This window comes from Octopus bimaculoides, chromosome 8 (genome assembly GCF_046866305.1).
Source record: "Octopus bimaculoides isolate indiv1 chromosome 8, ASM4686630v1, whole genome shotgun sequence".
Classification (NCBI taxonomy): Eukaryota; Metazoa; Mollusca; class Cephalopoda; order Octopoda; family Octopodidae; genus Octopus; species Octopus bimaculoides.
The window spans coordinates 38,139,707-38,166,232 of record NC_142935.1 but is presented as its reverse complement, the minus strand read 5'-3'; the positions used below and the strand labels follow the sequence as shown (position 1 = coordinate 38,166,232).

The 26,526-nt window shown below is 33.2% G+C and overlaps 1 long non-coding RNA gene across 1 annotated transcript in view; it reads left to right on the top strand.

The window, feature by feature from the left end:
- Positions 1–9,768, top strand: part of LOC149134357 (uncharacterized) — an 81,489-nt gene extending 71,721 nt beyond the window's left edge. The window contains exons 2-4 of the long non-coding RNA XR_016242849.1: positions 3,293–3,365; positions 6,678–7,269; positions 9,236–9,768. This is a non-coding gene — a long non-coding RNA (uncharacterized LOC149134357). The remainder of the gene's footprint in view (positions 1–3,292; positions 3,366–6,677; positions 7,270–9,235) is intronic.
- Positions 9,769–26,526: the final 16,758 nt, after the last annotated feature.

Here is a 26,526-nt window from a genome sequence, read left to right as displayed (position 1 = left end):
TATATATATATATTTAGTTGTGTCTGGGAGAGTAATTTTCTTGAAAAAGGAAATATATATACTTATATATTTGTATATATCAATACAATTATATACATCCATATATAAATGGACTTATATAGATATGTATACATATTTATGTATACATACATATGCTTATAAGCATTACGTCTTTAGGTACATATGTGTATATGTATACAAGTTTGCATAGGTTTTTAGATGGACATTCCTCACAAAACAAGTCACAGGATCGATAACACTGCATACGTCATTGGACATTACCATTTTACATAACGTCGCATTGACCCAGGCTTAGGTTACAGTTATAATCCAAGAACTAAACACTTATTTATACGCGTAATTTATACTCCGTCCTTTCCATAATTATGTGAAAAGAACATATGTCTATTGTGTTAACAACCAATTACATTCTATTTCAATCAGCATGTACTCTGTAGAATAAAAACTAATAACAATAGAAGCACATATATATACACGCGCACACAAGCACACGCATAGACGCTCTCATACCGTTAGTATCAAACATGAAGCGACGTATCATTTTAATCCGTTTGTTCTCTGATTTTTATCTAGTGCCTTGTCCCTAAACATGTATTTACTCTCTGATTAGTATATATGTGTGTGTGTGTGTGTATGCATATATATATATATATATATATATATATATATATATATATATATATATATATATATATATACACATATACACACACACATATTTATATAAATATATATATACACATATATATACATATATATATATATATATATATATATATATATATATATATATATATATATATATATATATTTATATATATATATATGCATACATATATGCAGGCATATTTCCCATATTTTTTTAGGAGGGGGTAGCCATAACATGACACACATCAGCATTCCATTCATTTCCTAGCTCAAAGAGGCGAGCCCCGTTCTCTGCACGGGTCAAGGCATAGAATGCAACCTCTAACGTCTGTAGCATGGCCCGACAGCATATATTAGTTTACCCCGCCACATCATCCTGGGTGCGTACCCCTTTGAGCAACATTTACAATTCACTCATTCGTCCACAAACACTCTCCAAGCTTTCCTATCATTTATAAACTCTCTTGCCTCTCTCACTCCAACACCTCTGCCACCAAAAATTTCCTGACTCCATCCATCCTCATAGACCGAGGTCTGCCTCTGATTCTGCTGCCTACTACTACAGCCTTCATCACCCTTCTTACTATCCTCTCCTCATCCATCCTCATGTGGCTAAACCACCTCAACATTCGTCTATCCAATGTGGTTTTAGTTTTTCTCGCATTCTTGCTCATCTTCCTCATTCCTCCTTCCTCATCCTGTTCATCCGTGTCACAGCAATCATAGCTCCCAGTTATCTCATCTTAAACACATCTAGTCGCTTCCTTTCCGCCTCTCTCTGCACCATATAACATTGTCGGCACGATCACGCCCTCATGCACACCTCTTTTCGCTTTCATACTTAACCTTTTATCTCATACCTTTCATAACTCCAAGTATCTTACCTCCCTCACTCTAAGTCCCACATCCTCAGTCAACCCCCTTCCGCTGTCACATGTGATTCCAGATACTTAAAAACACTCACCATTTATACTCACATCTTTCCTGCCAGCTTCTCAAACCCCGAAACCAGGGCCTCAGGGTCCCACTACCGGATGCAGTTTATAGTCATACGCAGGATTAAACTAGTAATATTTAGTTTGTAACTAATTCTACCAAAGTCATCAATTCTATCATTGCTAAATTTCCGAACTAAGACAATGATTTTCATTAATGTAATAATAAATGTTTTGTGTTTTATGTTGAAATTCATCCCAGGATTATATACATATTCAGGAATCAGATCACTGTTTCTTAATCTTTTTTTCTGGGTAGCGCTCATCTTAAGTAGTTGCTATGCCTAGTGTCCAGCTAAGTGAACTAAACTAACTTTACATGGATGAAAAGTTATGAATTTTACTAAAAAAGATGGATTGAAGAAATCTTTAACAATGATATGATAAAAATATTAACAAAGATAACAGTTGTAGATTTGCTTTATGCATTACAAATCAATGACATGCATTACAAGTTAATGCCAGCGTGGCATTAACACGTTGACTGCGAACTATGAGTTTATCTCGCAGTTGGCAATCTATACAATTTTGCCAGGTACGAGCATACTCGTAGAGGTCTATTTTATTGTAACACGCTTAAAATGAACTGGCGACTGGAACACTATGTGTGTGTTGTGGAAACACTAAAGACACCCTTCATTTGACCAGTGATACGAGTTAGCTCGTATGGTAGCACCTGCCAGGAAATATATTTGGTAAAACATCTATATATATAGGTATAAGTATTAGATGTCGATGCAGTTGGTCCGGGAGAACTTGGTGCAGTTGGTGCAGGAGAACTGCGTTTCCTCTTACGACCTCGAGCAACTAATTGTTCATCGTCAGTAGAACTGGCGTCGCTGGTATTACTTCCACTGGTATTTGCTACATAATTGTTCTCTAAAGCATCTGAATATTCACTCTCTGACTCTAAGATATCATCTTCCGGTAGTTCATTTTCCGCGAGTTCCTGAAGCATTCTAGCAATTTTTTCACTGGAAAGGTTTTTTGGCATCTTATATATTTATATTACAAATCAAAGTTTATAATAATTCTTTATAAATCTGAAATAATAAAGAAAGCATTATACAATGAAGAGACATAGTCAAATAATGAATAACATACCCTCAAAACCTTCATAGCAAACCAATCTGAGCATTTCGCTTTACTATGAGATAACTCGTATCACGTCATTGTAGTGTAATTACATGTATTATGTAATATATTACATATATTACATGTATTATGTATATCACCACACAAAATATTTCAGCTTTCTGATTTGAGAAAGTTAATAAAACCCTTTTGGCAAATAGAAGAAGATCATATCAATATCCTCTGGCAGGCAACGTGTTAACTTGTAATGAGTTCTAGCTAAATATTCGTTATCAGATTCAATGTTTGTTAAAAGGAGTCGTAAGCGACCTTTTTCAATAATTGAAAGTTTATTTCACTACTAACTCTGCAACAGCGTCACTGCACTGAATCGTTATTTTTCTAAATATGAAGAAGGAAAAACAATGAAAAGTAATTTAATTTCTTGCCAAAGCTGAGAATACTTGCTTTGCATTTTGGGCCAGAATGATTCATGATTAAGTTGTTGAAAACATGCCGGAGATTCAAACTCATTTCTTTTCCCATTCTTACAGATGATATTTTCTTCATGAAAGCTTGTTTCAGCAGAAGAGACGTCAGAAGGAATTGTATTTATGACTCAGTCGGGTACGTTAAGGTCATTAAATTATTTAAACTTTATGATTAAAATTTATTTCAATGTTACTTCACTCCAACCCTCGAAATCCTCTAAAGCCCACCACCGCCTTCGACATGCCCAGCGTACCCTTCGAATCGGTACTTCTCACGTCGAACAACTCTGAAGTAGATAATTGATACGATCGGGAAAGGAAGCTGCATAAATTTAGACAAAATGAAATTGATACAAGAATTGGTTCAGTTAGAAACTTTCTTTCATAATCTAAGAAACATATTCACAAAAAATGTTATTAGGGTGCATTTCAGCAGTGCCACTTATAACTCATTATAAGTGGACCGTATAAATGAAATGTTTTTGACATCGATTTAGAAAGTGCTTTATATTTGCTTGAAACAAATATATGAATATATTTTATATAATTGTTGGCAATGCCAATATTTATTGCTTTCCTGAAATGAGAGTTATCAGGAAAAACATACATTTTCTGCTTATATGTACAATCAGATATATATATATTATATTATACACACATGTGAATAGGTATATATATATATATATATATATATATATATATATATATATATATATACATGTATATATACATAAATTTCTATATACATACATACATACATACATACATACATACATACATACAAATATATATATATATGCGAGTTTTCTATATATAGCAACTGTCGATCAAACCTGGTGATAGAATTTTTGGCACATCTGCAATGAATATCGCAATTCTACCTAAGTATCTCTACATAGAAGTCTGACTCCAGAAGAGAACAGATTTTATTACTTAAATGAGATGTAGGGCACCCTGTCCCGTCATCAAATACAGTACCTCTAATCCCTGTTTGGAGAAGGTCACTTATAACGCAAAAGTGTCACAAAAATCCACACATGATCCAGCATTGGTTAACATTGTGAAGGATCTACTTAGACAGATAAAAGATATCAACTTCTCTAATGAATCCATGCATGATTGTTTGCATCACAGTCTCCATATCAGCTAACCTGCATTTCTTTTATAGCCACTGTTTGCCCCACACGTCAGTTCAAATTATTTAGCACTACAATATGCATTATAATTGAAGATTATATGGATATCACATTTTGATTCTTTGCTTCCACACTTCTCTGTCTGTTTGTCTGCCTGTCTGTTTCTGCATATATATATATATATATATATATATATATATATATATATATATATATATATATATATATATATATATATATATATATATATATGTGTGTGTGTGTGTGTGTGTGTGTGTGTGTGTGTGTGTGTGTGTGTGTGTGTATACTTGTATATGAATTGTGGGGAATTTATGGAAAGAAATCCCATAAAAATCAAAAATTTAGTTTAAAATGGAGAAGACAAGTTGTTAAAAAATTAAAAAAATTAAAATTAATTCATGCAGACGATCATTTCGTACAGTGATCTAAAAATCATGCAATGCAAATTCATGATTGAATTGAATTAAATTAAAATAAATAAATAGATTAATTAATTATATACCAATGTACTTTTCAGTGGAGGAAGTATAAACAATTTTTTTGCAATTAACTTGAGGAAGGAAATAGCAGAAGAATAGAATCTAGGAGATTCATTCTTATCAGAAAGAGATGTGAATCCAGTTAGGTATTAACTATAACTAAAGGCTACAACAGTTATTTGAAAATATAAGTAAAGAGGTATCAGAGACCTTCCCTCGATAGGTGAGTAAGGAGATTAGAAATTTTAACTCCAAATAAGTCGCGTAGGGTAAAGTTTGTATAGAGATGACTTATGGAAAGTCATGGTTATATTTGAATTAAAATATGACTTATCAGTTGAAAACTTTACGTAGTGTGTTGTATATTTAAAAAAAAACTTACACATGAAAATGAAGTTTATCGAGAGTACTAGATAGTTAACGTAAACAAGTATTAGAGAAATACAGAGGATTAAAGGGAGAATAATATGCGTATGATGGACTTATGTTTGCATAAGAACTAATGTTTGTTAGTATTTATTAAATATAAGGCAGAAAAATAAGTAAAAACAGAAAAATAGTTGTTAATATTACAATTTAGATAGTAAATACTTGTGGATATAAAGCTGAAACAAGTGAAGTTGAAATAGATAATAAATGTTGGAATACAGGAAGATAAATCAATGTAGGGGAGATAAATGAGCTGGAAATGAAAATAGTAAATAAAAATGTTTATTTTATATGTATTCATATGTAAAGTTATGAAGTAACTATTTTAGTATAAATAAAAATTTCTTATGAGGTAACGAACTAGCTTGGCATTATGTGAAAGGGATATGATGGTAGTATTAATATTCAAGTAATGAAAGAGTATTGTGAATTATGAATAAAAGTAAAGATACGAGTATGGGTGTGCGCATAAGTATACAAAAAGCTTTATACATAATGTCGGAGAAAAATAATCTTATGAGGAAAAACGTTTTTGTATATTTACTCATACGTGATTAGGGGTATATTTGCATATTAGCATACATAGATATTGGAATCCTATTTGTTTTTTTATTAGGGTATACATAACAAAGAAACACCGTACAACAATATATATATATACATACCGGTGCAAAGAGAGAAAAGAAACACACCTATAGATATAAATACACAGACAAATAAAAATAGTAGTATATATATGTATGCGAAACGTACGTACATACGTAGATACACACCTTCATATTAAAAATCCATGTAACTAGCGACATATAGTAAATAGTAAGTATACACACAGATGACATATATGATCCATACCTAGCTATGTATACATGGTTGTCGACATGTAGGACACCGAGAAGTACAATATGTGCATACATGTTTGCCTATACCAGCAGTAAGATATATGTAATTATCAGGTATAGTGACAGGTAACATAAACCAGAAATACTTAGAATGGGTCGTCGGGGTATAAATAAACACATTATGCATACAGAATAAAATACGAACAATTGTAGGTTTTGTATATTAAAGAAATATATAATTTGTTTTGAAAAAAAACAGACATATTGAGAGAAAAGGATGAGATAGATAAAGTATTAGCCGAATATATGGTGGGTCATTCAATTGTTAGAAGGAAACGTTAAATAAAAAATACCAAGATAGTGTAAGATATACTGATGTAAAGTGGATGTGATGAGTAATTGTATACCAAAAATTAATGTAAGCAAGAGGGGAGTGAAGAAGTATTTAAGATTGATAAATAGGAATTTGGTCATGCGTCTACATGAGGAAACTTTTTCATCCCTAGTATTAACTAAATTTCCATTCATTCTCTTTATTATATAGATCTCTTCCAAACACAACCCACAAAGTAAATGAAGTAAATGCAAGGTAAATTACAATAAAGTTAATATGCGAATTCATGTAAACTTACCTTGTATTCAATATTTCGGGGTTATGACTCCATTTCGTTGCTGATTCGGTAAAATTCATTAATTTCTTGAAAATGGGGTCATAACCCCGAAATATTGAATACAAGGTAAGTCTACATTGATTCACATATTTTCCTTGTGAATTACCTTGCATTTACAATGCTTCAAAGTAATTATTCCATATATATTTATATGTATATAAGGAGCATATACAGGCAGATACTTCCTTGAAGAAACATCTACAGAAATACCAGACCCGGGAATTCACATTGCACATCAAAGTAGCACAGTGTAACAAGGGCAACTTTAGAATCTCTGAGGCCATCCTCATATAATAAAAGAAACCTAAGATCAAGAACAGAAGAAAGTTACATGAAGCTAGCTGGTTGCTATAGCAACACCATTCCGCGCATGGCCACTCCACACACGCTCACACACACGCACATCGGCAACATTCGTTTACTTTCTTGAAAATGGGGTCATAACCCCGAGATATTGAATACAAGGTACGTCTACATTAATTCATATATTTGTTGTAAATTAATTATATACCTTAATAAATATATTTTCCTTATTTAATCGGAAGTGGTCTGAAGTGCTGAAGTGTTCTTGATGAACTGATAAAACCATGAAGTATTTTTGGATCTTTATTTGCTGAGGAAATATCTAAATGTTAACTCAGGGTTATTTTTCAGATCCTGTTGTTTCTTGGTGGTGTAACGTTTTCCTGTGCATCAGATTTAAACTTCTTTGCCTATGTAATATTTATTTCATCCTTTGCTGTTCATAACGTCATTTAAATTTATAAACGCAGAAGTGAAATTAATTTTCTGGTAAATGGTCGTCCAGAGTTAATTTCATAAGCCGCGTTTGATGCAGATTCTGCATTAGTGTTGTATTTTAGGTTGTAATTTGGCACTAGTATGCATTTTATTTTGTAGACGTCCGTACGCACACACGCACACACACACACACATGTCACTCTCCTTTCTCTCTCTTTCACTCTCTCTCTCTCTCTCTCTCTCTCTCTCTCTCTCTTTCCATCTAAATCGCAAATGATTTGATATAATTGTGCAGCCTCGCTAGACGTTCGTTGTATTCATGTGTTCGCACAAATGACAGGAATTGCTATATTTATCCCACGATTCAATTAAACGAGATCTCATGAATTAATTCATTTTCGAGCCACCATTAACGCATTTCACTGATACTCTGAATCTCACTTGGTACGTGAAACCACCAACCAATGTTTAAGTGAATCTGATCGACAAGCGTTCTTTGCCAACAGTAAGGGCCAATACGTACAATTAAACCCAGATTCCTGCATGTATATTTTAATCTCTTCTGGCAGTTAAAATTACTCTGTCTAGAGTATAACATTGAAACTTCACCATTCTTTAACTATAATATCCTAAATCACCTCTAACAGTGTACAAACAGTGTTTAAATTATTTTATGTATATCATACTAATATTACTTCAGAAATTAACAGGTATAGAATATCTCCTCAAAAATGCTCTAGTAAGAATGGTGAAACTACGGAAGTATGCTGAGTTAAATATATAGCCATGTGCTTACTAAACGTATGAATTATTTACCCTGCAACAATATAACGACAGGTCTTTCATCGTTGAACTATACGCAATTATAAACTATTGCGTATGTAGTCACGTATTCTAGTCATGTAATAACCGAAAAAGTTTACTTACGAACATTATTAAAATTGGCTTCTCACCCGGAGAGTTATTTCCAAATAAATTTTATTTTTTTAATGAATACCTGTTGTGGACATTTTTTTCTCCATATTTTTCTCGAAAATTAACATCAATAGATAAATAAATAAAATACACAAATAAAAACCAAATATGCCAAAACAATTCGTGTCTTTCTGCATTAGATATAAACATTTCTGGACGAAATATTAATGAATATAACAACAGCAATAAAACTACAAATTAAACCATAATTTCAAGTTTTCTTTCCCAATGCAACAATGCATAAGAAATAATACTCAATTTAACATTGGGCTAACATACCAACGTGTGATTAATTTTGAATGTTTGCTGAGGTAGGAGGGGGTCCTACTTTTGTATTACTGAATATTACCATAATTGGTATGTACACATGCACATACCAACACACACACATATATGTAAATATATATAATATATATATATATATATATATATATATATATATATATATATATATATATATATACATATACATATATGTAAATATATATATATATATATATATATATAAATATATATATATATATATATATACATATATATACATATACATATATATATATATATATATATATATATATATATATATATATATATATATATATATATGTATATATATATATATATATACACACATATATCTGTGTGTATATATGCAATTCTCACTACACATAATTTGTTATGAAAAAATCGTGTCAAAATTTTTCTTTCATTACAGTGGACGAAAATTATTTCAAAATTATTTCTACTCAAGCTATTCCAGAAAAACAGAAAGAAAAATGAAGAACAAAATGAGAATGAAAAATAAACAGAAATGTGTAGCACGTAATTTTGGAATATTAAAATTCTGCCTGGTAGTTCCAGACGAAAAGAAGAAAATTACACGTATTATGGAAATTGCAGTAATTCCTCTACATTTCCAACACAAGGAAGGGACAGGATAAAATTGTATTTTCCTGTTTGCTGATTTTTATAACGTGCGTATGTATGTGTGTTTGTGAGCGCGTGTGAATGTGTGTGCGCGTGTGCGTGTCTGTCTCTTTGTGTATGTATGTATATCTGTATATATGTATGTATATGACTATACGTATAAAAATAATGCATTCGAAATAATCATTAACCATAGGATTATTTCTCATCATAAGGAATGATATTTCTCACGGACGAGATATTATTTTTTTCATGATATTAGATTTCAAACGCCTTGGATAGTTGTTCGAATAACAGTAGTGTACTTTACGCTTCATATCTTTGCAATCAATAAAATCAGTTTAGTTCAAATACTACATGAGTAACATCAAATGTTCTTTTTAAATTCAGCACGTTGCGATTTTTGTAGCAAGGCTAACTTGAGTGCTAATAGTAAGGGAAAACCTATACGATTGATAATTTATAAAAGGAAAAGTTGCAAGTAGAATTTTCTTCCCCCAATACAATGCTCTCCTCGGAAACATTTCATATGAGTCATTGCTATAGTTAGGCCCTGTAACAACTAACACTCACGAGATGCAGATGTGACATAAATATTGATTATAGTCATGATTGTTGAAATGATCCCAGCAACAGATGAGGAAATATATAAAGGCATTTAATGTAAATTGTCAAAGACAGCAAGCTCCAGCAGTAAATACATCGTATCTGTATTTGGGATAACCAATTAACTATAGTCGGGAGTCAAATGCAACAGCTACCTATACTAAAATATCGTGTGATTTACTGTAATGAAAATATATCGTACCATGGAACGAAATATACGAGTGCTTTCGCACTACTTGTGTATTGTTTCCCATTCATCATTGCTTCGCTAATTAGGGTAAAATGGTGGAACAATACCCCATGGTAGCTATTGAGGAACTTGTAGAGAAGCGTGAATTTGGTTATTCAACCATTTATCGACACCTGCATGCCATCAGAAAAGTCAGCAAATTGGATCAATGAGTTCCTCATAAACTTTTCGAATCTAATGGCGTATAGAGAGTGAATGTGTGCTCTTCTTTGCTGTCATGTCTTACGAATGAAACTTTTTCGGATAAAAAAGCGACTTTTGACGAGAAATGAGTTTTCTATAAAAAATGTGAAGCGCCGAAAACAGAGGATAGAGAACGGGGAAACGCCGGCTCCCTAGGTCTTCACTCACGTAAGGTGTTGTTATCTGTTAGGTGGAATATGAAAAATTTAGTCCATTTTTTTAGTTTTAACTCAAACTAAACAATAACAAATGAGATCTACTGTGAGCAGCTTGCTGCCGTTAAAGTCAGTGATAGAAGAAAAACGACCGTCTTTGATTTCAAGACGAAATGTGTTCTTCCATCAGAATAATGCTCAGTCACATACAGCGAGGATGACATTCCAAAGGCTGGAGCAGTTTCAATAGGAAACGATGCCCCACGTACATTATTCAGCGGATATTGCCCCATGTGATTATCATTTATTTTGCAGCCTTCAAAATAATTTCGACAGAAACAGTATGAATTTTTTAGGCGAGGTCAGAACAGTAGACAAACAAGTGAATTTTGGAAGAGAAGCCTTGCAAGCCTATCAGACAGATGGAAGAGCCTTCTAGAAAATGAAGGAGAGTATATTGTAGATTAAGAAAGAATCTTTATCAGTCTTCAATTTGAAAAAATGAAACTTATAAAAAACCGTATTGTTTATTGAATGCGAATGCCCATATATATATATATATATATATATATATATATATATATATATATATATATATATATATATGTTCTTTTAGTCTTTCATTTCTCTCGACCATTTGACTGCGGCCATACTGCAGCACCGCCTTTGGTTGAGCAGATTGACCTCAGGACCTACTCTTTGTGAGCTGAGTACTTATTCTATTGGTACCTTGTTTGCCACTAAGTTACGGGGACGTAAAACACACCAGCGTCGTTTGTCAAGCGATGTTAGAGGCCAAACACAAACATACAAACCCTCTCTCTCTCTCTCTCTCTCTCTCTCTAACACACACACACACACATACATATATATATATATATATATATATATATATATATATATATATATATATATATATAGGAAAACCTTACAGAGATAACCCCAATAAAACTGACACTAGCAATAATAAAAATAAAAGTAATTATAGAAAGAAATATAATAATCGTAGCAGGAACTTTACACTCTACACGAACACTTCTACACCAAAAATAATAATACTAAAAACGAAATTGCGATAAGATCTGGGTAATAATCCCCTTCGCGATACAGCTTGAATCTACCATAGTTCACTCAATAATGAGACATATATAAGCACCTGAACTTAAATCACTAATACTCATGAATCTTTAACAATGAAATTAGAGTAGGCCATAGCCTAGCTAGTAACCTAGCTACCATCATAGCCTCGATCAACAATAAATAAACTAGACGCCTTCTATATAACTAGGAAAAATACCAACATAAAACATAACTGCCAACAGGCAAATGGAATATATCTCGTCCTTAATAACTTGCCCTCAAACAACACGGACAACGACCTGATAAATGATAACTCCCCACAACATAACACAAGTACAGATAAGCTGGATAATTTATGTGACTGCAGAGACAGAAATAAGTGTCAATTCTCCAATAGGTGTAAAAAAATAAACATAATATACCAATGCGATGTACTCGCAAATAACCATACGAACTCTTATATAGGAGTCACGAGAAATGAAATGATACTTAGATACAATTCCCAGGAATCTACGTTTAGAAATAGAAGTACAGCAAACTCTACAGAACTCAGAAGCTATATCTGGGAATTAAAAGAAAAAAGAATCGGCTAGAGTTTAGAATGGTGTATCCTAGCAAAAACCTCGTCTTATATTATTAACAATAAGCGCTGTGAGCTCTGTATAACAGAGAAACTACTAATCTTAATGGTCAAATCACCCCTACTCAGTAAAGGATATGAAAATAATAGATTTTGTTTGCATAAAGGCTGATTCGTTTTCTCTAAGTTTCGCTAAACCCGCTCATTCCTGTATACACCTCTATCTCCTAGCTTAAACGTAATTAGCAGACCTACTTGTCATTATATTACCTCCCCTTAAACTTCCCGAACCTAACTAGCGCACGCATATCCAACCCACATTATAAATAAATAAAAATAGCTAGATCCTACGCTAGCCTACCCCAACACATATCAATAAAAAATTAATATACCTTTCTACTTTCTACGATAGCCTACCTTTTTCCTATAATTCTTTTCAGTCGAGAACTACCAGCTCTTGTTACACGTTAAATAACCCTTCTATCTTTTTCTTTTCCTTTTCATTGCACTCATGAAACCTAAATATTATTCCGATACTTTGTATTTACACGCTAAATCGTACTCCTGCTACATATAAATTTACTCTTATTTACGGCTTCCTTTGCAAATATACGAATTACCTACAACCTATAATTTAGGGACACATATCTCCTATTGACCCCACCGGATGTCCCGAATTAGGGATAACTCCCTCAGATTACACCTGCGGTCAACTAGCCGAACAGGCAGATACGTGGAAGACATGCTGATAACTAACTACGAGAATTCAGATTCAACCATTCACTATTCATTAACTATCTCACAATGGATTTAATGAAATTTGAAACCAAAAAAATGTAAGACTTTCGAACGTTTTGAACATTTTCTTGTCCGATTTCTCCCACAATATTTCGCTCTATTCTCCTCTTTGTGTATCTCTGCATCCTTCGTTCTAATAACGTCTACCATTTGCAATGAGTTAAATACATATTTACGTCAGTATGGAACACAGATACAGCTACAAACTCACTGTTACCTTGACGTTGCTTAACTAATGAAATAATGAATTTTTAGCGCCAAAGATACATTTCTGTTTGTTGTCTTTCCTCCATTTTCTTATCCCCTCTCTCTCTCTCTCTCTCTCTCTCTCTCTCTCTGTATATATATATATATATATATATATATATATATATATATATATATATATATATATATATATACATATATGTACACATATGTGTATATATATATACAAATATATATACATATATGTATACATATGTGTATATATATATATATATATACATACATATATGTATACATATGTGTGTGTATATATATATATATATATATATATATATATATATATATATATATATATATATATATATGATTGTAAACATGTAAATTGAGAGAAAGCAAGGAGTGGTATATTTCTTTTTTTTTGCTTGTTTCGGTCATAAGACTGCGGCCATGCCGGGTAACCCAAACACTTTTATTCGTTTATTTCCATCATAGTCTCCATATCTGCTTATTTGCATTCTTATAGGCACTCTTTATCCTACAGAATTAATCCTTGGTAAAGATATCGGAGTGTAAATTGAAATCATTTGAGTGCTACTGTTTTCTACATTGAGAATGTCTGGAACTCATCCATTGACACTATTTGCATATATATATATATATATATATATATATATATATATATATATATATGTGTGGGGGGGAGGGTCGGTGTCGGTGTGTGTGTATGTGTCTACATGTATGTATGTGTGCGTGTGTGTCTATGTGTATATGGATATTTATATATACATACATTCACACACACACACGTCCTGTACCCATATATGCATTTATGGGTACAGGACGTTCAGTGAGAAAACATGAACGCATTGTTTATGAAAATGGTGCTGAAAATGATTATGAAACATTGCATCTAAAATCCTTGCACGTTCTGACAGGCCAACTCTCGTGGATGATGACCAAATCCAAACGAAAAGCCATCACAGCAATAATTCATGTATTTCATATGACCGTTATAAGGCATTTAAAAATACTTGGATACGTGAATTGTTATGATGCCTGGGTTCCTCATAAATTAATTGAAAACCATTTAACGATCCGAGCCTCCATCTGCGGTCCGATGTTCAAACGCAAATAAAATGTCCCAGGTAATGCAAATGGAAAAGAAAATATTCCCGTAAAAAAAAAACGAAATTCGCCAACTTTTATCACTCCAAAATACGATTTGTTTTTGAAGAATATCATGCACTGCAGCTACTGGCATTTGAAGTTTTATTTTGTATTCTGTGGCCTCAGAAGTTGAATTCAGACAGTTATTCCGATGCTAGGGGGCAATCGATGAAATACGGCTAGAACTGGCTAATCGAAAGGGTGATGATTTCTTTCAGGACAATACTGGACTTCATACTCACTTACAGAGCAGGTAGAAATTGGTACAATTTGGTTTGGACGTCCTGCCACACGCATGCACTCACCTGGACTTCGGATTGCTATTTATTTTGATCGCTATCAAGGTGTCTTAATGGGAAGGATTTCGGTTCTCTCGAAGACTAAAAATCACTTAGACCAGTTCATAACCCAGAAAGATACAAAGAGCTTAGCGACCGTTAAGGAGTTAAAGAGCAATCATCATACGACAAACAGTAATTTTTTTTTTTTTTGATATCCTCATACAATCTTAGAATATAATTTCTATTATACTTTCAATTGTTCTACTAAATATCGTCCTATATTGGCATCCCCATAGCAATTGTATTAATCCATTAATGTTCGAACGCAGTAATTTCTGAGTCAGTGAACTTATTCCGCATTTTCATGTCATAAATTAAGTGTACGCAAGAGAGTTGTTCAATTCATATATGCAATTTATACCCCTAAATTCCCATGATTAAACTACAGAATTTCATGAAGCGGTTCCTGAACATAAACTATTTGGACCATTGGCAACAATTTATATGCAATCGAGGTATTGCTGGCACAATATATTTGAGCAAGTTAAAGTTTAAAGTAGGATCATTCATATATTTAATTCAAATAATACTATAGTATGCAGGGCAACAAAGTTTTAGAGATATGCTTAGTTTAGACGTCTCAATGAACCTACAAAGCTTTATTAAATTAGAAAACAAAAACAAAATAATGGGCTTATTGTTGAAATAGTTACCTCGATGGAAGCATGTTTAAAAACCTTGAAAGGCAGGGCTTTAGGTTCCAACGCACTAATAGTCGTGCCTTGATGATTTAAAAAAAAAATTAGCCGTTTGTTTTACTAAGGCCCAAAATAAGTCAGGTATTTGGTTCAATATCAGTAAAACAATGTATTAAAAGGATGTATTGAAAATGCAAGGAGCACAAAAGTCTTTCAGGTGCGAGTTTTCCGTGACTTAACAAATATCACTCCCTGACGTAAGATATGATAGAAAAAGCTTAAAAGACATATTTAAATAGTTAAATCTTTTTAATTTGAAATTTTAGCAAAGTGCAGATTTTGTTGGCAGATAGATTTAGTGATGCGATTCAATTTCAAGTATGAGGGTGATTTCAATGGAATCTTTGTTCTTTGTTTTGTACCTTTCAATTCTAACAAATCTAGGTTTATCTGAAACGAAAATAGCTATTTTGATTATATGTACGAGAGGTATAGTGAAAGCCATATACGGGGGCCCAAACGTCCAAATTGTAGCACAGGGCTTAGAAAAACAGAAGGACTGCTGCAATAAGTTTATGAATCTGAGAGGGGAATATGCCGAATAAAATCCTAATAAACAGATCCGCCTATATTTTCTGTTATCAAAACCCAGGAAGATTTCAGGACCCACTTGTATATGAAATTTACGTTTGGCGTGGTCACTATGGGAGTATGGACGTTGAGAGCGATTATGCAGGAAGAGATTTTGTCGCAAAACGACACTGCTTTCTGTATCAAGACGATAAAACAAAGTAAAGACATAAAATAAACAATGTCAATATAATAAAGAGTGTGCATAACTAGCTTGTAAAAGTTGGGAATTGTATACAGGAAAATACCCAACAAATATTCAAAGTATTCAAATTTTCTGATAACATCGATGAAGGTCATAAACAGTTTATTTTCCAAGTCAATGCACATTCATTATTATTTATCATGCTAGGTCAGGAACATTTGGGCTACAAAACTAGCTTGACAAAAATTTACAAGAGGAAAAGCCAAATTAGCTGCATAAACATGCTCCTAGCTATAACTTGGTTACTTGAAGAATACATTTGGCCAATTTAAAAGACATTAATAATTATGCATAATGGATATCATCGTGCTTTACTGTTGCAGCTATGATTGTCGGACAAAAACCCACGCTAGACCGAAACCTTGAATTCGCTATGATATTTTCCCACAATAATCAGAACTTATCTCTGACCCAAAAGAAGAAAGTACTGTGCGTCTGCAAAATCCCTTCATAGAGCAACTGTAGAATTTGGTAGAGCAATTTAATAATATTGTTCTTGATGCAGGGAACCCCCTGCAAGTGTCCAAAATTAGGTTATGCGTATGAAAGGCGACGTAGATAAACTATGGGAATATAACCTGTTGTTACGCAACTAACCAAAGATTACAGGCGTTTTCAGCAGCACATACCTAACAAGCTAGTTTGAATAGATGTTTAAACACAATCTGAGGTCAGTAAAATTCTCAGTGTATATTTCTACCTTGCTCTTTGATATACGATTGTATAACTGTGTTTTAAACATAACTGTTGTAAAAAAGGTAACTACTACATTCTTACTTTCGAATATTCATTGTCCATATTTTCAAACATTTAGCAGATGAACCAAAATTGGAAAGTCTGACAACGAAGAAAGTACGAGTATATTTTTTTACATGAGTACAGATTAACGTAAGGAAGTTTTACTAGCTTAATGTTTTTATAAATATCATGCAATTATATTGCAATAAGTACTAATTGTTTAAAATTATATGTAAAATAATATTTTAATTTTGTTTATATTTATTGCAGTATTTATAGCATAAGTTAACGCAATGACCTAGGAGAACTGTTAGCACGTCAGAGTAACTGCATAACGACATCTCGTCCGTATTTAACTCCTGAGCGCAAATTACGTCAATGTCTTTCCTTTCTTTACCGATTCACGGCCGACAAAATAAGTATAGGCAAATACTTTCCACCTCGCCCTTAAACAAAATAAACTGCTGGCCCTGTGCTATAATTCAAATCAATGATTATTAAATGATAATGCAGCACAATTACTGTACGTTGTGAACTGTACGTTGCAACCTTTTGTAACCCAGGATTCGGTTGTATTAAGGCACCATTTATTTATTAATCGAAATTGCTTTTCGTTGAAACATTGGAAAATACGTTCCACATCTGATAAATTCAGGAGCATTGCGCTAGGTTTGTCTATGAAATATATGAATTATAGAAAATAATGACTGTTGTAGATATTGAGAAAATGTTGACATTTTGTGTGCCTTGTAAATAATTAATAATTTTGTTTATCGTCTCATGGTTAAGTCGCATCTAGTGAGCATATATTATAAAATACACTAAGAATCACAATCATGTGATTTACAAATATCTTCTACTAAGAATTAATTCATTGAATCTATCCTTCTTTGAAAACGTAGGAGACGATATATATGAGACAATATATTACCTCGTTAGAGGTGATCTCTCAACAACATTCTGTTTGAAAATATAAGGCATAATATTGTTTCAATTATAATTGGCAGTACGAATTTCATTCCAACAGACGTTTTAGTACATATCGATCGATGGTGTTTTTTGAGGTGTATATTATCTTCAAACATTGCCGTTTATGCATCACAATGAAATACTTGTATGCATATGTAAGTAATTATTTATTGAATTTTTATCTTATCTTTTATACATTTGAGGAGAAATATAAGATATGCTATTTTTGATGAAAATTTGTAAAAGTTTAGACCAAATATCACAGGGAATATTCGCTAATTGACCAAATATTCTGAGATAAGATTTTATTTGAGAAGATATGTGAATTCCGGAAGGTATATCAACTGAAATAAAAAGAAGGAAGAAGGAAAAGCCTGTAACCCGATCAAGAATTTCATTCATTTGTTTTTAAGAAGGGAAGCTGTGATATAAACTCAATATTGTCAAATATGGTCAGAAAATAAGATTAAGTATCACATATACATTTCAGATTGGCACGTTGATGGAAGATAAATCAATTTTCTTCCTGCGAAGATCGAAACCTGTTTGGATGAAAAACTGAGATGGCGATTAAGGTGATCCCCTTTAACTCCAAACTTTAAGTTTCAGGTATGAAGATCGATTTGATGCAAGTCTTATATAGGAAATCTTAGCATTAACGGCATCCCGGCTGTTGCATAATCCTAGGGTAATTTACTTTGTTGGAATATATTGGTTTCCATCTTTGGCAGCAAATTGCTCCATTCGTGCGCTAAATTACATAACGTGCCTTCGAAAATGATTAGATTTAACTAAGGTCAACGCAATTAGGCAAATGCCGCTGCAAATAGATGTCGCAACATTAAGATCAATTATCGGATAGTTAAGCAATTGAAGAGTTTTATACAAGTTTTTCTCAGTCGCATTGACCCACACAATCTAAGTTTGGTAAAGATAAGTTGTGGAACGTATGAACGAAATGTCAAATATTTCAAGAAATGTATATCATTTCGATCTCCTTGATTAAAATACAAGGATTGACATATATAGATTATAGGCATGTGCAAATTATCTAGAATATTTGATGTAAAGAAGTACTTCGTTGATATGTAATATACTATATTGAATAGAGTAATGCCTGTAACAATGTGTTTTGTAAAATATCAATACATTACACGTTACAACACACATCAGCACAGAATCGTATTCTAGGTAATTCGTAAACGTTGAGTTATATAACAGAGTTAAATGAACATTACGTCAGTGCTGTCAAACAATTAATCAATAAAATGGTATGTATTACGCATAAAATTTAAAATGTACTGTCGCAAGTTCAATTAGGGTTCCATTTATCGTACAATATATGACATACGAGGCATACTAAATGTACATGGTAATTTCACTAGCCCATTAAAATAATGTTACCAAATTCTCCTTCTTAGAAATAGCGATCTTTCATGTTTCTTGTAAGGAAATATAAATTTTGATTTGACGAAGGAAAAAATATTGTTGTGTTGTTTATAACATTTCTAGTCACAATTCAAGTATCTCTGAAACTGAACTTCTGATCTTTGATGTTCATTAGAAGAAACCAATATAGCAGCGGTTATAATGAGGTAATACTCACGTTGTGTATCATGCCTTTAAATTCAGGTATGCCGGCTCCAAAATCATGTGTGGACAATGCTTTTGGCATCGATGAAACACATCAGCATTGTCTTAACATTGATCGTCACGTGATGCACTATTTGGGGCGTTGTGACATTTAACGCTTTTATTGACTTGATTCTTACTTCGTTTCCGGATCGCATCCATAAGCGGCAGCTTTCCTAACCAGTGATGATATTCGAAAAAAAAATTTCGGATCAACTTCCAACTGTTGTTTCAATTCACGATATGCATTCAGTCGTGACTGCTTTTGATCTTCTGTGAGCAAGTGAGGCACAGAACTTGCTGATACTTTTCGTAATTCCTCACTCAAAATTCGTTGGCAGGAGCTCAAGGATACACCAGTCATATCAAGTTCGTCAATTTTGGGGCGACGGTCCTCTAAAATCAGTTCAGAGATTTTCGTGATGTTTTTATTCGTTCGGGAGATCGAATGTCGTTTTGAACGAGGTTGGCTTTTAAGTAACAACTGACCCTAAATATAGTGTGAAAACCACTTGTAAACATGTGCTCACGGCTGCGTCCTTGTAAGCATGTTTGAAGCATAACACTCGTTTCGGTTCCCGTTTTCCCCAGCAGAAAATAAAATTTCACAGAACACGCTGTCCCTTCGTTTCAGCCATCTAAAAAATCAACGGAAAGGGGAGGAGCAATGCAAAACAAAGACGCGTCACGTGGAAGTACGAGCACACCGAACGATGCAGGTTGGCAAAGTGATGCCTGAGCGTCGCACCAAGTGGCTTCTCGCAGCAGAAATATAAACTACAAAGGGTTGGTCCCACAGAGAACGTTTCCAGTTACTTTGGGTACATCCTCGTATAATACTAAATACCACAGATTTGTTTGCATATCTAGTTTAGCATATCCCCTTGGTGGCTGAGGAGCTCAATGGTAGTTACTTTATCAACCCCGAGAGGGTGAATGACAAAGTCAAACACGAAGTAATTTGAACTCAGAACGTGTCACGTCTTGTGACACCTGCTCAAATGCGCACCAGGCTGATCAGATCATAGGAAAATTCGACGTTGTTTGAAGCAGGTCGTGCTTGTTTCTTTCAACGGTTCCAAAGTCATGATGAGTGTTAGCTTCAACACTTTGAACCAGAACCAAAGCGACCATCCATGCATTGGGAAACACTCCTCCTCACATGTCCCAAGGGAGACCGAGGTGGTTTCATCTGCAGAGAAGGTGATGGACTCAATGTTGTGGAATGCAAAAGACATTGTGGTTATTGACTAACTTCAGAAGATCCACACCATTAATTGAATACTATGCCAACTAAATAAGACAGTTACGAAAGGCTATGAAGACCAAACGCTCAGGAAAAATGACAAATAATTTCTTGCTTCATCAAGAAAATGTTCGGGCACACACGTCCTTGCTTGCAATGGGTGCTGTGCATGAATGTGGCTTTGGACTGGTCGATCACACCAACACAATTCTCTTGATTTGGTCCTATCAGACTATCATAAGTTCCCCAACATAAATAAACAATTACCTATAAACCAGTATCGCAATTATGATGAAGTCATTATCAGCTGTTGTTGGCGATTTTGAACAAGAGGATGAAAGCTTTTTCACCAGTGGGATCCAAGCACTAGAAGAAAAGAGAGGACCGCAAGAGGTACTATATTGAAAAATATAACTAATTTAGTCACATTCCATGAAATATCTTGGTCAATATATGAACTTTTCATCCGACCCTCACATATATATTTACGACAGGCTTACACATACATATGTCGTCAACCACTTTCACCGGCAAAACTTTGGTTGCACGGTGGGTATAATAGAAGATATCAGCCTGAGGTACTGCGCAGTGGCACTGAACCCGAAGTCACGTTTGTGCAAGGTGAGCTAATTACACGACCATATCTGAGCTTATATGCACAACTTTCCGCGCGCGCGCGCGCGCGTGTGTGTGTGTGTGCGTGTGTGTGTGTGTGTGTGTGTGTGTGTGTGTGTGTGTGTATTTGTGTGTGTATGTGTGTGTGTGTGTGAATGCGTACGTTTTCGTGTGCGGGTATGCACGCACACTCAGACAAACACAGGCAGATTTATTTAAAATGAACACAATTTATTGATTTATTGCAAGTTAAATAGTTACAAATCCACAAATTCTGAGAACTTACTGCATCAATTTACAAGCATGAGTTTCAATAAATACATATAACTTTTCATATACTGCACATCCGATAATAATGCATCAGTAGTAGATTAATTCTTCATCTGTGTGTCTATATTTTTTCTGTGCAGTCTATGACTTCAAATCTCAGCGGATTTGTTTTCCTATTTTATGTGGACAACCTATTTAGAAATGATAATAAACGGACAATTCTTTTTTCATTATATCATACATCTTTACATATACATATATATACATATATAATAATAATAATAATAATAATAATAATAATAATAATAATAATAATAATAATAATAATAATAATAATTATATATATATATATATATATATATATATATGCATATATCGGTACAGGACATAATCAACGGTACAAACAATATGAAATACGTAAACAACGAGAGAGAAAGAAATTGAAAATGGGACAGGTAAGCATAGAGAAAGGACCCTTCATCAGTGGTCGGCTGTCTATCTACTAGTAATTTCGAGCATTCAACGGAAATATGAGTCTTCAAAGACAGTTGCTCCCATAAATTCTAAAATAAAATTGGGAACAAAAATAGGACAGTGGATATATACAAGGAAACCGAATGAAAACAAACATGGAGGATTATTAGATCAGAACAAGATGAAGATAGTGAACGCTGGGAGAAATATTTTCTTTGAAAAAGAGAAAAGATAGGAGAGAGAGAAAAAACAAAAAAGAAAAACCTTTCAGTCATTCATACTAAGCATCGGCTGCAAGAATATTTGTAAGAAGTAATTAATAGTTCGAGATCTTTGGAAGTTTGCTAAAATACTGATGAGTGGCATAATTTTCTAATGTATACACTTTGAATTTACTCGGCAGAAGATTAAACGGACATGCGGATTTTAATGACAAAATCGCAAAAGGAATTGTGAAAAGAAGAAAATTGGTATATTGTAGAAATTGCAATTTTCATAATATTCGCAAATTTATATAAAAATTACACTGAGATTTATTTAGAAACGTATTTCGTTTGTTGTCTTTTCTGAAATATAGGGCATATATTCAAAACATGTTAATGATGTACAGATTTTAGGAAATATTTCTTCGGCAAAACTTTAGAGCGGCTATCTGATTAAGAGAGCGATTACTGAAGTAGTTGTGTGAGTTAAGCCGGGCATAGAGTTTATAAGTATCAAATAATTCCTAACATTATATCATTCTCTAAGAATGTCTCGAGAAATGACATTCTTAAAGAGAAGTTAATATATCAAGACTGATTTAAATGCTACCTAACAGAAATATTGAAAATGATATTTTCGCAGGAAGCTTCTAGAACAATACAAATGTTGGGATATAGTGAGAAATATAAAATTCGTTCTTTTATTTTGAAGATATTCATCACATGGACCTTATAAAATAAAGAAAAAATTGAAGAAATGGAACAATTTTATTGTGATAATCATTTCAAATTCTGTGTTTGTAACCGGATTTGTCTCCCTAACGCTAGAATTCTTAGGGACTTGGAGAAACACTAACCAAAGCAACTTAATAATAGATCATGATCAAGGAAAAAAAGTCTGCTAGTTATGATATTTGTATTGTTAGTGTGGAGAGGCGCATTTTCTTCGCAGTTTGTTAATGAAAAGTTAACTCTTGCGGTTAAACCTATTATCTACACCCCGCAAACCATTATTAGTTGCTTCTATGTGTGTAAGTAGATACGAAAATATACGTATATCTATGACGTATGCATATAAATAGACTCACATAAGGATACTCTGCAAAATTAGTTCATACATATATGTGAGGCTGTGTCTGAGAGAGTATGTGCATGTGTATGTATGGGCAAACGAGAGACTCCACGGTGCAGTTAACAACTGAAGTGAGGAGAAACGGAAAAATGCAAGGCACATCTCGGATCAACCATGCTTTTCCTTCTATCAGATATGAGAATAACTCAGAACAATCCCATGTTGCAGCACAATTATGGGAGATGAGGATAATCCAGAGAAAAGAAAACCAAACGTTGTGCAGAAGCGTTTGCATTTGATATTCTTGCAGTGGGTGCAGATAACACGATAGCACGATCCAACTTAGTGAAGAGATCTGCTCTTGGTTGTTCAGACATGTACTTAAATAGAAAAATACAAAAATAATTCCTATAAAATTTCCCATATGCAGATTCTAGGATAGGTAAATAAAATAAAAACGAGTAACAGCTGTACATCTTTGTTACACACACACTCACATATACACATATACACACACACACACACGCACACACACACACACACACACACACACACACACACACACACACACACACACACACACACACACACACAAGCATATAATGTTCGCAAATTATGCATACATATTTATTCTGAAAATAAAGAAAGGAAATAACGTAGACTCATAATATCATATACTTTTAGAGAAAGCAGATAACGGCATTGTTTCTTTCGGTGAATTATTGTATAATTCAGTTACCAGTATCAGATGATAAATGTTGGAATGCTCGCTTATTTTAATGAGTCAATAGTTTAGCTATGTTGTTGATAAATTCTAATATAGATGTCAACTAAAGTATGAGGTTTTCTGTCTATAATAACGATCATAATTTATGAAACGCTATCATTTGTAAGACTTTCTGAGCCATCTCTTTAAACACATGATTTTCGACTTGTTTTAAGACATTCCAGGTTTAGAAATGCTAAGCTATATTACTTTCAAAAGGAAGCTCGTTCAATATGTCTCAATACACCTAAGTTGATTTAAATTTTCTAAGTGTAAATAAAACATACAATGATTGAAAATATCCAAGCTCGAAAGAAATATTCTTGCATTTACTTATTTCCTTGCCTGATATCTGGCATCCTAACAAGTAACTGATATATTCTTTGTATCCATACCTTAATACAGAAATGTAAAATATCGTCAACTAAATCCCGAATCCTTATAGATGTATCTTTCTTGTCATGCATCTATAAAGCTGTACATAGGAAAGAAACTTCACTGAAAGTCCCAAGAAATTACGTTATAGTAGAAACAAGGTGATAAAAAACAACAATGAAAGAAAACGAAAAGAAGTAATATGCGTGCTTGCTGAAACAAACAAATAAAAATGGTATGTGAAATATGTGCATAGCTTTATCTTTTGAAGAGGGAATTAGTAATTATAATAGCATTACAAGAGTAACTTTTATAGATATTTAAAGACATACAAATGTATATAGTCACATTCGCTTAGGCATACAAGCACGCACACAGTCACACATATATATATATATACAACCATCCTCCTCACACGCACACACATTCACTTAATCACATATATATCCAAAAATATATATTTTAGTGTATACATATGTGATGCTGGCAGGTGTGAGAATTAGATAAGGAGTTAACATTAATCTTATAATACAATATGCATTCAAATTACCTACTTTAAAATTACTTCATACACTCAAACATCTACGTACATAATGGTATTATCAAGGTATACACCCACTTCTTCCAAATATGTGTATAGCGGAGGAAATTTTTTAAAAAGATATCAAACTGCTGAAATTCTATGTTTTTAATAGGAAGACAGGATAAAAGTTTCGTGCTTACATTCAATTTATATTGGCATCATTCTTTACATAACGGTATTTAACACAAATGTCGCACTAAGCATAGCAAATTTAGCGGGGTTCCCTTCAGTGGTAGTCTTCTTAGCGTTTAAGATATATCTTATCTATTAATATATTTATAAGTATCTCTCTCCTCTGTATATATATATATATATATATATATATATATATATATATATATATATATATATATATATATATATATATATATATATATATATATATATATATATATATATATATATATATATATATATATATATATATATATATATTCTTGTACATGTGTGTGAGTAGTTCTCTTGCAAAAGTAATTTTTCCCGGAAAAGATAATAGGCATATAATACATGTTATAGCATACAGGGTTAGATCCCCTCGGCGTTTTTTCCGCCTTTAAGTTGTGAGTTCAAATTACGCCCAAGATGACTTTCTCTTTCATCCTTTCGGGGTCGATATAATAAGTACCAGTTGAACACTGAGATCAATGTAATCAGCTTACTGACCTCTCCCGATATTGTTGTCATGTGCATATCTATAACATTACATCAGTCCCTCTTTCCCGATGTCCACACACGCACGCACAAACACACACAAACACACACACACACACACACACACACACACACACACACACACACGTACACACAAATATTTATATTTACGTTTATTTGCACTAACATGCAAGCATTCAGGCACAATAGCTACCAATTGTGAGAAAGCGAAAGCGTTACAGAGAGAGTTGAGGGTGTGTGGAGAACGAGAGAGAGAGAGAAATGAAATTAAACATTTAATTCAAGGCAATATTTTTTGCGAGTCACTGCTGGAAATTCACGAACTCATTCATCAAGTGAGTGATTACAAGCTGGTTGAAGTTATTTGTTTAGTGATGCTAAAATTATTTTGGTCCTGCTGAAAACAAATTGACTGGAAAATACAGATTTCACAGCTGAACGTATTAATTTATAGACATATGGGTAACCTAAAGTGTTATCGGCAAAAATTTGTTGCGTAAAAGGGGAGGTGTATGGGATATTCATGTACTGATAGATGGAGAGTGAATTTTATGAACGTTCAAAAATTATAGGGTGGAAAAGAAGCTGTACGTATATGACTTCGGATGGTCTGAGTGACTGTGT